Below are 14,633 nucleotides of genomic sequence, written 5' to 3'. Positions count from 1 at the left end.
GCGATGTCTTTTCTGGAGACCAATGTTAATTGCATTTGTTTTTATGAGGATGCCAGCAATGTGGACTTTGGTTTGTCTGGTAACCGTCAATATGGTTTGGACTATTGGTTGGTGGAAGGATCTGACTTCCCTAAACTCGGTAGTTGATGATGTGATGATCAGACAACGGATGTGGATACTCTTGGTGCCCCGAGTTTGATTTCTTGCTGTTACGTCGTGTATTTGTCCTTGAAAAGATCTCGACTTCTTTTCTTGATGGGCCCGGAAGACCTGTAAATGAGCATAGCGACATGACCAATGCATGATGGTTATGCTTTTGATATGCCCTAAGGATTCTTGTCAAGATATGATGTTGCACTAGCGTGAACTTTCGACACTTTATTGTGAACTTAAACAGTTGCTAGGGTCTGACACAGTAGGAACTTGCTTCTTGCAACTTGTCTTGCCTCAGTCTGTAGGGTATTTAAAGGAAATTTCGTTAAAAGGAAACCTTTAGGAGTGGTTATCCCATGATATGTTCTGAGTTTGTTTCCTCCAACGTCTATATTGTGCAATGGTCTGCCCCTGATTATACGGTTCTCTTTAATCGATTGATCTTTAGGAGTTGGTTTTTACTGTACTCTTGGGGTGACTTGCCCCTGATTGAGCCTTTGAGGGAATTGCTTTGGACATACTGAACATTGAAGTGACTTTCTTCCCTGATCAACCGATGCTTGGAGATTTGTCTTATACCGGTAAAATCTTAGGTCAACACAATCATTAGATTTCCCTGCCCCTGATCCATAGGATTATGAGGTGGTTTTGATTCGCGTCGGCCCAACGATCAAGTACCTCTCGAATTGCCCCTTATTGGAATTTCCTCGATGTCAAGTATTGACTTGCAATTAAGAATTTTTCATTCAAGAAATGGTGATTTTTAATGCAATAGTTATGCAAGTTTTGAAAAATAATCATTCATTTGGGAGTGTTGTGGTAGTGTGTGACGAGTGGACCATGAGTCCAAACGCGGTGTTGATTTTAGCTAGGGTGTGAGTGATACATTGAGAATATAATATTAGCAAATCTTTAGGAGTCAGTTTGCACAACCTTGTTGTAGCATGCTTTCAGAATAAACCTTACTTCAGTTAGGTCTTTTGAGGGTTGTACCGTGGCTCGGTTCATGGTTATTGAAACAAAAGGATATAAGGCTCAAATTTTATTTTAACCCACCCCTTCTTCATGATGATCTCCAATCCTACGCTCAGTTAATTCAACATACATATTAAACTTTTACGAGAGTTCGGCAATGTAAGATCTCTTGAAATGACAGGCATCTCATTTTGCTTTTCATGGATGTTGGTGACCCTTTGATTTTGGTATGGATGTCACTGAATCTTGTTTTTTTGAGGACATTCATTGTCTCCTTTGATTTTTGTTTTGACCCTTACTTTTGCATGGACCGCCTTTTGAAGCTTTAATCCATCAAGATTGCCCCAATTTTTGCCTAAATCTCCTTTTAGGGTGTTCGACTTGGCGAGCTCTATCTTTGATTTTTTTTTTTTGGAAAATTGTGACTGCCAAGTCATTGGTCATTGAAGAACAACCGACATAAATTTGGATTTTGTATGGTTCCTTCGACACTTCAGGATGTGTGCGAAAAATATCATGTGATTGACCCTCACATGGGATATTTCCTTTTGTAATTTGAATGCGTAGTCAGATCAATTGAACACTACCCTGCCCCAAGTAAAGTGTAAGGGTTTGTAAATCCGAAAGAAACTCCTACTTCTAGGCTCGAAGTGGTTGACTAGGGATTAACTCCTTATCTCTATTGTGTTTGGGAATTTGAAATAATGCTTGTACATCATTAGTAAGGTGTTATCCGAAAGCATACTATTAGTAATTATGAGTATTTTGTTTTCGTCATCCTCCCTCCAACATTTACTAATAATAGTATGATAAAGAGAGTGAAGTGGAAAGATATGTGTTTGTGCTTTGTAATAAATGAGTGAATATGAAAATATTGATTCAAAATATGCATAATCATTCCATTAATAAAACCAAATATAAATAACAATGTTTAATGCAAACAATACTTAGACAAACAAGAACGAATTACAAGAATGCGAAATGGTAAAAAGAATGGCATAATGATTGCCTTCATTCAAGGAAGCGGGGCTTCATCTCTTGATTTGTTGTCAAGCTAGCTTCGTTAGGAATTATTCTGCTTATTCAGGATGGTATGAAGCTCATCTTCAGCAATCCCTTTGACGAAATTCACTTACTGCTCTGCATGTGTCGGCATGGGGTTTGTCGCAACATTTGGCATAACTGGCATGAAAGAAATTGCCTTACTGTCAATCAGGTCTTAAACTTTGTGTTTTAAGGCCTTACAATTCTCCATTATGTGCCATGGGGCACCCATATAATACTCGCAATGAGCATTGGCGTCATAGCTTGGTGGATAGGGTGGAGTTGCAGGCGTTAGTTCTTTCAACGTGATTGATCCACCTTTTAGCAAGTAGGGAAGGATCTTACTGTATGGTACTGGCAAAGGATCAAAATGTCTTTCTGGCCTCCTTACCCTCTGATGGTTAGGCTGACGTTGTTGTGGAGCATGTTGCTGTTGATTTTGGTATTGTTAATGGTAAGATGGCTGTTGATATGGTTGGGGACCTCCTTTTGGTGATGGTGTCATACCCCGATTTTGTCCAGATAGTTCAATTTTTTTTCAAGTATTCACCATCATAGAGCATGGGGGTCTTTACTTAATCCAAGTTTCATAAACCCGTATCATGTATAATATTCAGTGTGTGGCTTCCTATTCTTAGTTTCACGTAGTTATTCACCATTCATGGTGTTTGGCTTTGTCTGTTTAATTAAAAATTCACTCAACATTCGTTTGTTCATAACTTTTAGTTCTAGCCTAAATTCTTGGTTCGGACGGGTCTAGTCCTCTATGGTTTGTACACAAGGCGATTAAGGATTCATTTAGTACATTTGGTCGGTTATGTATGGTTCATGGTAATTAACATGTTTGTGATCTCGATTCTTTGATGAGGAGTTGTTTCAAAGCATCACATATTCTTAATCTTTTGTTTGGTTGAGGTTGTCATTATTGTAGTAGCACGGGCCTTTTGGTTTATGTATATCCTTCATCCATACAAGTTTGTTACAACCTAGTGTGATTAAATTCAAGAGATTAATTGCGCTCGGATGGGTGGTTCATTCAAAATCATAGCATGGTTCATTAGTCATGTTCAGGTGGTCAATTCAAGTCATTTTCATATTTATCATGCATTCGTATTCAAGGCATTGATCCGATGTAACCCAATTCCAATTGTTTTGCTCCCATATTCCCAATCTTTTATCAATCCATTATACATCCACAATAATCATACCTTTTTAACAAAGAAAGAACATTCCGTTTAAACATACTTCAAATGTCCACATTTCATGGCCAAAATCCACATGGTTTTAAGCAAAGCAAAAGAAGAGAGTTACAGCAAGATCATATTTTTAATAAAGAAATTCAATAAAACAGTGTGCTTAACACAACATTGTCCTTGCCGTTCAAGGCCAAGTCTGAATCGTGCTGCAACATTTTCTCAGCAAGATGACGCAAAGCCATTCCCGTGCAACACCAAAACATCACGAACTAGAAATACACCAAATACATTCCAAGAGCAGCATAGTAGGAAATTGGATTAAAAAGTTACAACAAAGTATAACAAGAGCAGTACATTGTAACATTGAAACCATGACGTATAAGATACCGAATGCAATGCCAAAAGCCATGAAAATAGAACCGAAAAAAAACCGACAACACCTGAATCATACATATTCATTTATAATATCCTAGTATTCCTAACTGAGCTTCTACTAATAACGGAATCATACTACAAAATCCTCAAGCTACGATGATTCGACCTCAATATTGCGAGAAGTTGTACCCCATACCTCGTCAATCATCGTTCATGTGACTTGGCCAGCTGATATTGGAAATGGTTAAAAGCTATGGAATACTTTGATTTTGAGCTGTAAGAAATATCATGTTACAGTGCATAGAGAGATCTAAGCTTTTATTTACGCCTCTATTGCGACATTGTGACCTTAAGTAGACAACTGGTCTTGAAGACCCTGAAATCCTTGCGAAGGAGATAGTTTTCAGTGTAAGTAAAATCAAAGCATTCTACGAGCTCTTTTTAAAAAAAAGATATAAGTAGTGATGTGATTGACGATGAACTGATCAACAAGGAAGAGTTTCACTTGGCATTATTCAAGACGAGTAAAAAGGACAGTTTGTTTACCGATCAGGTATTTGACTTGTTGGGTACAAAACATAATGGGATACTTGGTTTCGAAGAATTTGCTCGCGCTCTTTCCGTTTCCCATCCAAATGCCCCAATTGATAAAAATATTGAGTTTTCCTCCCAAGTGTAGTATCGTCGTTAACAACAATTCCGCAATATGTATGGAATGACATCAAGCCTGCATTGGAGCCATTCCCGAGTTTTCAAATTGCTTTCTAATCGCATTGCCAAACCAACATGCGTACAACCTGCAAGAAAAAACGAATCATCAAGAGTTACCAACTCCCTCCTGATGCACAACCGAAACAATGGAAAGAAACTCAAGGCTTTGGGGATTATTAAGCATGCCATGAAGATCATTCACTTGCTAGATGATCAAAACCCTATTCAAGTTACTGCTGATGCTATTATCAACAGTGGTCCCAAAGAAGATGCAATATAATTCGAATCGTGTCCATGAAGAAAGACATAATGAACCAAGGCATACCGTGTATTAGATCAAGTGAATATGGACTTGTCGGGCCATGAAGATCACGCCGTCTTGTAGAAGATCAAGTGCTCCCAACAGGCCTGCAGGAATCAACCAATCCATCAATACATTTCAGTGCCCTGCAATAGCGACAAAATCAGTATCTGCGTATCAGCTCAAAAACAAGGGAGTATCAGCTCGAAATAGTGGCCCTGTTAACAAGGATAACCAAGGGTTAAATACATATTCGGTAAAGTCAGCATCATATACTCTCCAGGCATGAACTGTGTTTTGATAAGACTTCATACCCGAAATGCAAAATGCTTAGAGAATTCAGAATCTGCACATGATGGGAACGCTTGTGGATGTTGACGCTTTCTTTTAATACTAGGGATCTATCCAGTACTGTCAAAATTGCAACATGAGTTCACAATTATAACCTGCAAAAATCAAGTGTGTAAGAAGAAATTATATCATTCATACGCAAGAAGAATATTGGCTATGCAGAGGAAATCTAATCAGAACAATAAAAACATAAACTATAGTACATAAGCAATTCCACCAAAGTACTCACATAACAAATGCTGAATTCAAAAGGTGACGTCATACCAAGAGGGTTGGACCACCCGAGTTTTAAACAGACTAAAATACATCACTACAGACTAAAATGCAAAAGGACTCACAACAATTTCAAAGATATGAGTATTGGTCCCCACCATATCTCGAGAAAATCTTCTCTAACGGATTAGAGCTTTTGCCAGCATGCAATTTGCAGACGATTTTTTAAGACCTCACCTGATTCTATATAAAGGGAGACCCTGATCGCTGTAAAAGGAAAAAAAAGAAAAACATTGTTACTCTGCTATATTTTCCACAAAAAAACCATTTATTAAAGCTCATAACACAAAAAACATTCATAATTTTTAACTGAAATTCTGAATCGTTTGAGCTAAGCCCACCAATCTATAATGCAACAAGAAGATTCAAGCACATAGAAGAAGGAAAGGAGTAGACAAAGAGTCAGAGGAAAGAGTGAGAAGGACGACTTACCGCGAGGTCAATATTTATTAACGGTACCCTCGCCGGAAAAACTAAGCCTTATTCACTATTTTTTGTTGATTTCTTGTTTGAAATATGATGTTGAACACTTGCTTGTGCATTCCTCATGATTAATTGCTTGTTGGCTTGTTAGATTTTGATATGATTATGCTGTTAGGTTTTGTTGTAGAAGATCTCTAATTTGTTTGTTCTTATAGGAATTCTGGGTTTATATTTGGATTTATGAGAGGGGTTTAGGTTTTGTTCTTCTTAAAGGGAATCGTTTTTGCTAATTTCTGGAAAATTGATGAATGCCTTCATGGTGTTCATCAAGAAATTGTAGGTTTAGATTTTTAGTGAGTTTCTGTTGGGTCTTGAAAAGAAGAAGGGAAAAGCATAGATGGAGAGACAACTCGAGTTAAGATCCCTTTGAGTGAGAGAGATAAAGTTATATTCTCTATGGCTTTTATATTGTTTAAATGGTGGCTATCAATTGGTATTATGAACATTTAAGAGGTTGGGTTTCGTGCACTGCATTTTGGGAAGTGGTAACGTGTGGTTTGCCTCATGTCTGTCATGCATTGATTACCAATATTGCATTAATTCACAAGTGATTCCCCATGCATAAGTTGAACGTGTGGCAGATGCTAGAAGGGATCCACCTCCGGTTCTCCCTTTTGTCTGTTTGTTTAGTTTCCAGTTAGGGTTTCGTTGAGCTGGATCAGCTTTGGGCCTTGGACCCGACCAGACCAGATGGAAGGCTTGGATGCGTGTGGGCCTTTACCTACTCTAGCGGGCCACAACTAAAATCCCACTTTTTACTCCACAGACACCCTCTTGTTTGTTTATTTTATTTACTCTTTTTTTCATTTTATTTAAAGTTTCTAGTTAGACATTGGATTAACACAACAATTATGGTTCATAATAATAGTAAAATGTTTATTAATATGAGTGGGATTATTATCATTGTTTCGTATTTGATTTATTTATTTCGTTAGATAATTGCAATCAATTAAATAGGATGATAATTGTTAAGGTAATCAAAATTTCATATTCCTAAGGTGAGTCTAGTCTTGGTCCAACACCAAGTACTTTTCTTCTAAAATCGAATGCAAAATATTTAATTAAAATACTCCTTAAAACTTTTAATTCTTAATTTTTGGATGTAAAAGAGAATAGTAAGCATCCGCTTTACTATCTCTCGCTTGTTCGAATAATTGACGTTCGTCATATTGCTCGAATTTTCGTCATTCAATTAAAACCCTAAAAAACTCACAAATTCAAGTTATCTTCCTAAATTAATTTAATACTTAAAAATATATTTCTTTTATAAACTTCGGATGAAAAAGAACATATTAAGCGTTCGCTTCACTATTTCTCAAGTACTCGAATGATTGGCGCACGCCATATTGCTTGAATTCTTGTAGTTCAATTAAAGTCGCAATCTTACAAATTCAAATTATTTTTCTGAACCAACTGAAATTTTTAAAAGACTTTATTTCAATAATTAAATTTCGGATGATGAAAGAATGGGAGGCGTTCGCCTCACCATCTCTCGAATAATTGAATGATTGGCGCTCGTCATATTGCTCAATTTTTCGTCTGCCGATTAAAACATGTTAAACGAACATTGGATAAAGGAATGAATGGCACACACCTCACCATTTCTTGAATAAGAAAGTGGGAGGTGCACGCCTCACTACCACGCATATTCAATTTCCGCAAACAACTTTCAATAATAATTTAAACGAAAAAAGGAGTAGAAGGCGCTCACCTTATTATTCCTCGAAAGAATCAAATGATTGGTGTGCACCATATTACTCAATCTTTTTTCGTTCTTCAAAAATATCTTAAACACATCAAATCTATTTGTCCTCGCCTCCGTGCGATCAAAACAAATCAAACAAAACATCTAACATATTAATTCAACTTGTCACCCCTGCGTGACCAAAACTCTTTTCAAAAAGAACACTGTTTAATCCTTTCTAATGCGCACAACAAACGGGTGCTTAAGCCTCCGCCGAGAGTAGACAAGCCAATGTTTAGCCTTTAGAGCATGATCTACATAGTCGTTCATTAAAAGACACCAATAAACCGCAGTTCCCCGAACTACGAATGCTCTAATTTCCTTATTGCACTATAAGGATACGTAGGCATGAAATTGCGATATCTTGGCAAACACACTAATAAAAAACCTCCCTTTTCCCCCTTATGAGGTTTTCATCCATCTCTTTTCAATATTTTATCACTCGAAGAAAACAAGTAACATTCAACTAACATTCAAATAGCAAATTAGACTAAAAGGTTCCCGTTGAGTACAACGGACGTGAGGTATGCTAATACCTTCCCCTTGCGTAATCGACTCCTGAACCCGAATATGGTTGCGACGACCATTATTCTATTTTTTCAAAGGTTTTATCCATATTTTCCTATTCCTTTATTTGGGATGAATAAAGTTCGGTGGCGACTCTATTCGAACATAAATTTTTCCGCGACTATCGCGATGGATCGTATTTTTCGAGATGCGACACATATGAGTACCTAGGACACTTTGGGTGCTAACACCTTCCCTCTGTGTAACCAACCCCCTTACCTGTAATCTCTGGCATTTTATTATTTTTGATTTGAAAACTTCTTATCCTTGGGTTTTGTTCGTACTTTTCTATTTTCCTTTGGAAACAATAAAAGCGTGGTGGCGACTCTGGTTTTATTGACGTCGGGTTTATCCATAACTTGATGGTCATGAATTTACCGCTACAAAAGGCAAGCACCATATCAAGGTAATCAAGGCTATCAATGCAGAAACAACACAAGTTATGGTTAAGGTTGGAGACAAAATACATGGTCGTCGAATAGAAAGGACCCTTATTAGAATTCCAATCAGAATCCTTTACAACCAGACAAAACTTCAAAGTTGGAAGACACCTTGAATCATTTTATGAAAACGTCAATTGCAAATCAGAAAATATTGATGCTTTGATAAAGAATATTAAAACGCAAGTTGGGAAATTTCAAAATAATTAGCTGATCAACAAGCAGGAACCTTTACCGCCAACACACAAAATAATATAATGGAATATTGTAAAGCAATTACAACTCGTAGATGTATAGTGATTAAAACTGGAGTCAGTGGAAATCTAGAAAAAGAAAGAGTTATGGTTGAAAAATAAGAGGGAGAGATAAAAGAAAGCGAGGAGGGGAAGAAGAACAATAAAATAAAGAAGCATTAGTTGAAAAGGAAACAAAAAATAATGAGAAAATAATGAGTGATAAGCAAAAATAGAAAAATCAGATGAAAGGAAAAGAAAAGATGAAGAGTCCTCCAATGAAAAATATTCGGTATCCTCAAGCCCATGTCAAGAAAAACAAGGAAAGTCGGTATGTGAGATTTCTGGATATTTTCAAAGGGTTGTAAATCAATATCCCGTTTGCAGAAGTTTTGGAATAGATGCTGACATACTCCTAGTTCATGAAAGAGATTCTTATAAAAAAGAGACGATATACTGATGAGGAGACTATTCATTTAGGCGCAAGTTGTAGTGTCATTATTCATAGATCCCTTCCATAAAAGGAGAAAGATCATGGCTGTGTCATGATACCTGTCACCATAGGAAGCGTGAACATAGGAAAATCACTGACTGATTTTGGTTCATGTATAAATCTGATACCATTATCAGTAATCATGTGGATAAGTGATTTGGAAATGAAGAATACAAAGATAACACTACAACTAGCCGACAAATCCATCACACAACCATACGAGTTGATGATGTTTTGGTCAAGGTGAATAAATTTTTGTTTCCTATTGATTTTGTGGTACCGGACATTGAAGTGGATGATGATACTCCTCTAACCTTGGGACGACCATTCACGGAAACTGCACGAATGATTATTGATGTTGATGATGGAATAATGAAGATTCGAGTCCAAGATGAAGAAGTAAGTTTTAAACTGTTTGAAGCAATGCAGAATCCAAGAGAAAAGAGAGTTTGTTTTAACCTAGATGCAACTGATGAAATGATCATGGATGTGCAAAAACATTCATCAAGACAAGCATAGAAAACAATGAGGGTTAAGGAATGCTTGAATGAGCAAAACACATAAACAGAAGCTCATATTCTTAGGACGACATTAGAAGAGTTGAAATGTGAACAAACCAAATATTCCAATCAAGTTACCAAGGGCTTTCCAAAGTTACCAAGTCAGTAAGAAACATGCTTACCAAAATGATGGTGTGTGATGCAAAGAATTTGGAAGAAGTACCTTCAAAGGAGGATTGGAATTTCAAAGAACAAAATTCAAACAAATGTCTAGATGGTGAGATTACTGAAGTCACCACAACCACCCCACCAACAGATCTCTGAATCACAAAACATGTATTGAGCTAATGATGTTAAACAAGCGCTTGTTAAGGGGTAACCCAACTTTGTAAGTGTTTAAAAGTTTTATTGCATAGTAGGTTTGAAAAGAGTAAAAGTGACATACAAATTCATGTGAAATTTTTTGTAGAAAAACTTGAATTTGGCAAGCTCTCTAGGGGAGAATTCCTTCTCTATGAGAGACAATTCTATATGTTTTCGCTGATTGCTCGCTCTGTCTTACCAGGCGAGCATTGCAGATTTAGTAAATGAATTAAATTCCATTTACTGCTAGCACCGAACATCTACCCACTTTTCTTTTTTTGTGCACATATTTTTTACTCCAAAATAGGTGGGAATTTTTAAAATTGTTCATTTGACCTCATTGAAAACATTTTTCAAAGATCTCTTTCACATACTTTGATTTCTATTGCATGCCCGTTACCACATATCACTTTCAACCTTTCAAACTTTTAGAGTTTCATTCAAAAGCTGCAACTTAGGAATGACTCCAAAAAATAATGTGTTATCGAAGAAGCAAATACCAAATGCATCAAGCACTTTTAGGACCCAAATACCTTTTGATGATTCAAGGTTCCTAGGTGTTGAACAAGAAGGCATGTTAAAAAACTTACAACCAGAAGAATTTGGGCTGAAAAGAGATTTTCCATAAACCCAAAAGGAAACCCTAAGTTAATGGCTCAATACTTAGAATTAAGGAAGTGGGGACTTTGATCAATCCATACGAAAATTTGAATCATAATGTAGTTCAGGAATTTTATGCTAATGCTTTTTCATCTGAGGGTGAAGCCTTATCGTTTACATCAATGGTGAGAGGTAGAGTCATCAACTTCAACAGAGACATAATTAATGAATTTCTGAGAAATCCTCTGATTATAAAGGAAAGCGGTTTATGCCCTTATGGTAAATCTCTCCAAATGACATTGAACATTGAAGAAATTTTTGCAGCAATCTTGCTTGAAGGCTGAAGTGTTTAGCTAAACACTTTAGGAGTACCCATTAGATATTAGAGAGATGACCTATCTCCAGTTGCTCAAGTTTTTATCCTTATATTCCTTTATAACATAAGACTTAGAAGCCATACTTCTACCTTCACCTTAGATACTACAAACCTTCTATTTTACCTTGTCAAGGGAAGGCGTGTGGATGTGGCTCGCATTATAGATAACAAACTCAAAATGGTGGTGGAAAGTGGTTCTCAACCAGGAGAAAAACCTTCATGCCCTCTGGTATATCCTGGTTAATCATGGGATTATGCATGAGCACACACATGGTTTTACCACCTCATGTTCAAGAGACTATCACATGACATATTGATGATGTATATATCTCTAGGTATTGTACCCATAGGAGAACCAGAGGAATCAAACATGCACATGCCAACCCTCTAGCTATAACTAACTGTTGTTTTTGTGATTGGGACCCAAGGGTGAGAGCTGCTTTTTCTCATACTCAAGACCAAAATGAGTCAAACCATATACCTTTTATATTTATGTAGGATTCTATATATATATACTTCAGTTATAGATAGGGATACCTAAGGAGGAAAGCCAGTAGATGATGGAACTAGGAGTGTTCAAGGAACATATTAACTAGCCTGGGGACATGCAATGCAACCAAGGGGAGGCAACAATTACTGGTAATGAATAAGAAGAATCCGAGGAAACAAAGACAAGATCAAGTGAAGAATCATATGGAGAGATTAACGATTAGGATGTGGATGACCGACAAGAAAGCTCGCCATAACTGAGTGATATTTTTAAAGCTTTCAGTCATTTACATTATTTATTTTATTGCTTTCTGATTCATTTTATCCTGTAATGATCACACTATTTGTTTGAATATGGGATACTTTGTTGGTGTTTCACCATGACTTTTGGACGTTGGTTCTTTATAATTAGTCTATTAATTAAATAGTTTGTTTAATTAGTTTTTTAAAATTGTGCAACAAATTCTGTGTGTTTGTTTTTAAGATTGGTCTAGAAAATCAACAAAAATGTAGTGGTGATGATAAGAACTTTGGATGAATTGCACACAAGTAAGGTACATGTTTATTGTTTTGTAAAATATTAGCATGAATTTGAACCTTGTGCTTCATACAAAATCATTTCATGCATCATTTTGCAAAAATAAGTTGCATGCTTTAATCACTGAGGTTTAAACCATAAATTGTGAGAAAGTTGTCCATTATTCACTTATATGCTCAGGATGACCGATAATTCTTGTTTTAACTTATTCAATTCATGTCAAATACTTACATTTATTTTTAAATATGTGAAAGCATATAAAGGATCAAGGCAATTTTTGTTGTTTAGAAAACCCACCGAGCCTAAAAGAGCCTCATCCTACCTGGTGAATGAGTGAGCATTTGCAAAACCCCTTTGAGCAAAAATTCACGAATGAATCAATTTTGAACTCAAAAAAATCACTAAGTAAACCACTTGGTGAATTTGTTGTCTTTTATCCAAAAATAAAAAAGTTCATAATTGACCAACTCTAGTATTTCCTTGAAAGCAAACCCTTAAACTGACCTTAATTAATGCTCCTTGCCAAGAATGAAGAGTATCTTTTTAAAAAGGAAATTGAGAATTGCTTAAGTTGGGGAGAGGTTGCTTCATGGACAAGAAAAATAAGAAAAATGAACAAAGGAAAATAAAGATGCAATGAAAAAATAAAAGAGAAAGAAAAGTAAAGAAAGAAAAAGAAATAAAGGAAAGGAAAGAAAATAAAATAAAAGTGGTGCATCAAAAGATCTTAAAGGGTGGAAAAGAAAATAAGAAAATGTAAGTGTGGATAATTTACACTTTTGAGATGCTCTTCATTAACTTGGACCATTCTTGTTTCAATATCCTTAGAAATGACATTTCCTTTTGAAACTTGACCAAACTACAACCATGAATAAGTCCTTAGTGATATATGCTTTCATAATTTCTAAGTGAATTATTTAGATGAATACATTAGTTGATCAAGATGTTAGCAAGGTTATTCTATGAGAGTTCACTTCTCACATGATTGAATTCAAAGTTCTTCATCCATTTTATGAAGAAGTGTGTTAGGATGATTCAAGTAGAATTATGTTATTGCTTTAAAATGTATGACATGAAAATTGTGTTTAGAACTTAATTTATATTCATGTTTTGATTCTAAAAAAGTAATAAGTATAACCTTCACACATGCATTCTACACTTGAACCATACATTTTCTTCATTTGTTTTAAATGTAATATTGATCATGAAGCTTGGTGAAAACTTCTTGCATTTGAAAATGTTTTTTAAGACTTTGATTGAGGACAAACAAAGATTCAAGTTGGGAAGAATTTAATAAGTTCCAAAAGATGGTATTTGACCATATTAAATTTTGGCACTTATTGATTTGAATTATTGTTTTCTACCATTAATATCCTCAAATATTTAATAGGATTAAGTTTGAAACATATAAGTGTTGTGCTCTATGATTTTTTTGCTATTGTGCGGGAATTTCTACAGTTAACCAAGATTGGAACACAAAGCAAGAAAGAAAAGATATTGCATGTTCATCAAGCGAGCATATAGCGAGGCCCAGGCGAAGGCTTTCCCAACAAGAAAATAACGAGGCTCAGGAATGGAGAAACAAAAGAAAAAATCATCCTTCTCACCAGGCGAGCCTCAAGCGAGCCATCTCGCCCAGCGAAGCTTCATCGAGCACCAAGCGAGACAAGTCAGAGACTTTCTATAATCAAAATGTTCCATTCTCTCCAAGTGAGGTTGCAGCGAGGAAGCTCGCCAGACGATCCTTTTACTCGCCAGGTGAGATAAGGCGGTTTAAGATGCTGAGTTGGCATATACTTCAGGGTGAAGAAAGGTTGCTCGCCAGGTGAGGCAACAACTCGTCAGACGAGAGTAACATGACACGACCATTATATATAGTTTCAGAAACATTTCCTTGAGGAAAGATGCTTGGAGAATTTGGAGAGAAAATATAACTTTAGAAAGAGAGATACATATAAAAAAGGAGAACTCGAAGAATACAAGTTGGATATCGATCAATCGTCAGGAAATCACCATTGATGCTCATCCATCTTTATTTCTTCTCATTTGTAATCAAACCTACTATGACTAGCTAAATATATTTCTTGTTGGGATTGGATGTAATCCATCAATAACGTATGTATTCATTATGATCATGGTGTTATATATGAATTAGTTGTTTATTGATATTGGTGTTATCCTTGTTTACGTGTTTAAATTATAGATTTGAGTAGTTATTGAGAAACACTCTTTGAATCTCGATCTAGGATAATAATTTGTTAGATGGTAAACTCTAGACATAAATTTAGGTTTAACATTCACCATAATATCGAATCTTAATACTACTGTATTATTTAATAGGCTGAGAGATCATCGATTAAACAATACAGTTGAACTCTCATCAGGGTTTAGACATAAACACTGCCAATGAGTGATACAGGATAATATT

At 35.9% G+C, this 14,633-nt stretch overlaps 2 long non-coding RNA genes across 6 annotated transcripts; one reads left to right on the top strand and one right to left on the bottom strand.

The window, feature by feature from the left end:
- Positions 1-3,653: 3,653 nt before the first annotated feature.
- LOC127125545 (uncharacterized) lies at positions 3,654-6,758 on the bottom strand. 5 transcript variants are annotated; one of them, XR_007804710.1, is made up of 5 exons: positions 5,812-6,758; positions 5,336-5,586; positions 5,070-5,201; positions 4,780-4,973; positions 3,654-4,540 (listed from the first exon to the last, which is right to left on the bottom strand). It is a non-coding gene; the product is annotated as an uncharacterized LOC127125545 (long non-coding RNA). The 5 variants fall into 5 exon arrangements; XR_007804718.1 differs by having other exon boundaries at positions 4,780-4,901; positions 5,005-5,201; positions 5,445-5,586; XR_007804699.1 differs by having other exon boundaries at positions 5,445-5,586.
- On the top strand, positions 5,586-14,371 carry LOC127125562 (uncharacterized). The gene is made up of 2 exons (XR_007804738.1): positions 5,586-5,834; positions 13,664-14,371. It is a non-coding gene; the product is annotated as an uncharacterized LOC127125562 (long non-coding RNA).
- The last annotated feature ends 262 nt before the right edge of the window (positions 14,372-14,633 follow it).

Source organism: Lathyrus oleraceus, chromosome 1, assembly GCF_024323335.1.
Source record: "Lathyrus oleraceus cultivar Zhongwan6 chromosome 1, CAAS_Psat_ZW6_1.0, whole genome shotgun sequence".
NCBI lineage: Eukaryota > Viridiplantae > Streptophyta > Magnoliopsida > Fabales > Fabaceae > Lathyrus > Lathyrus oleraceus.
This window is presented reverse-complemented; position numbering and strand designations above follow the sequence as displayed.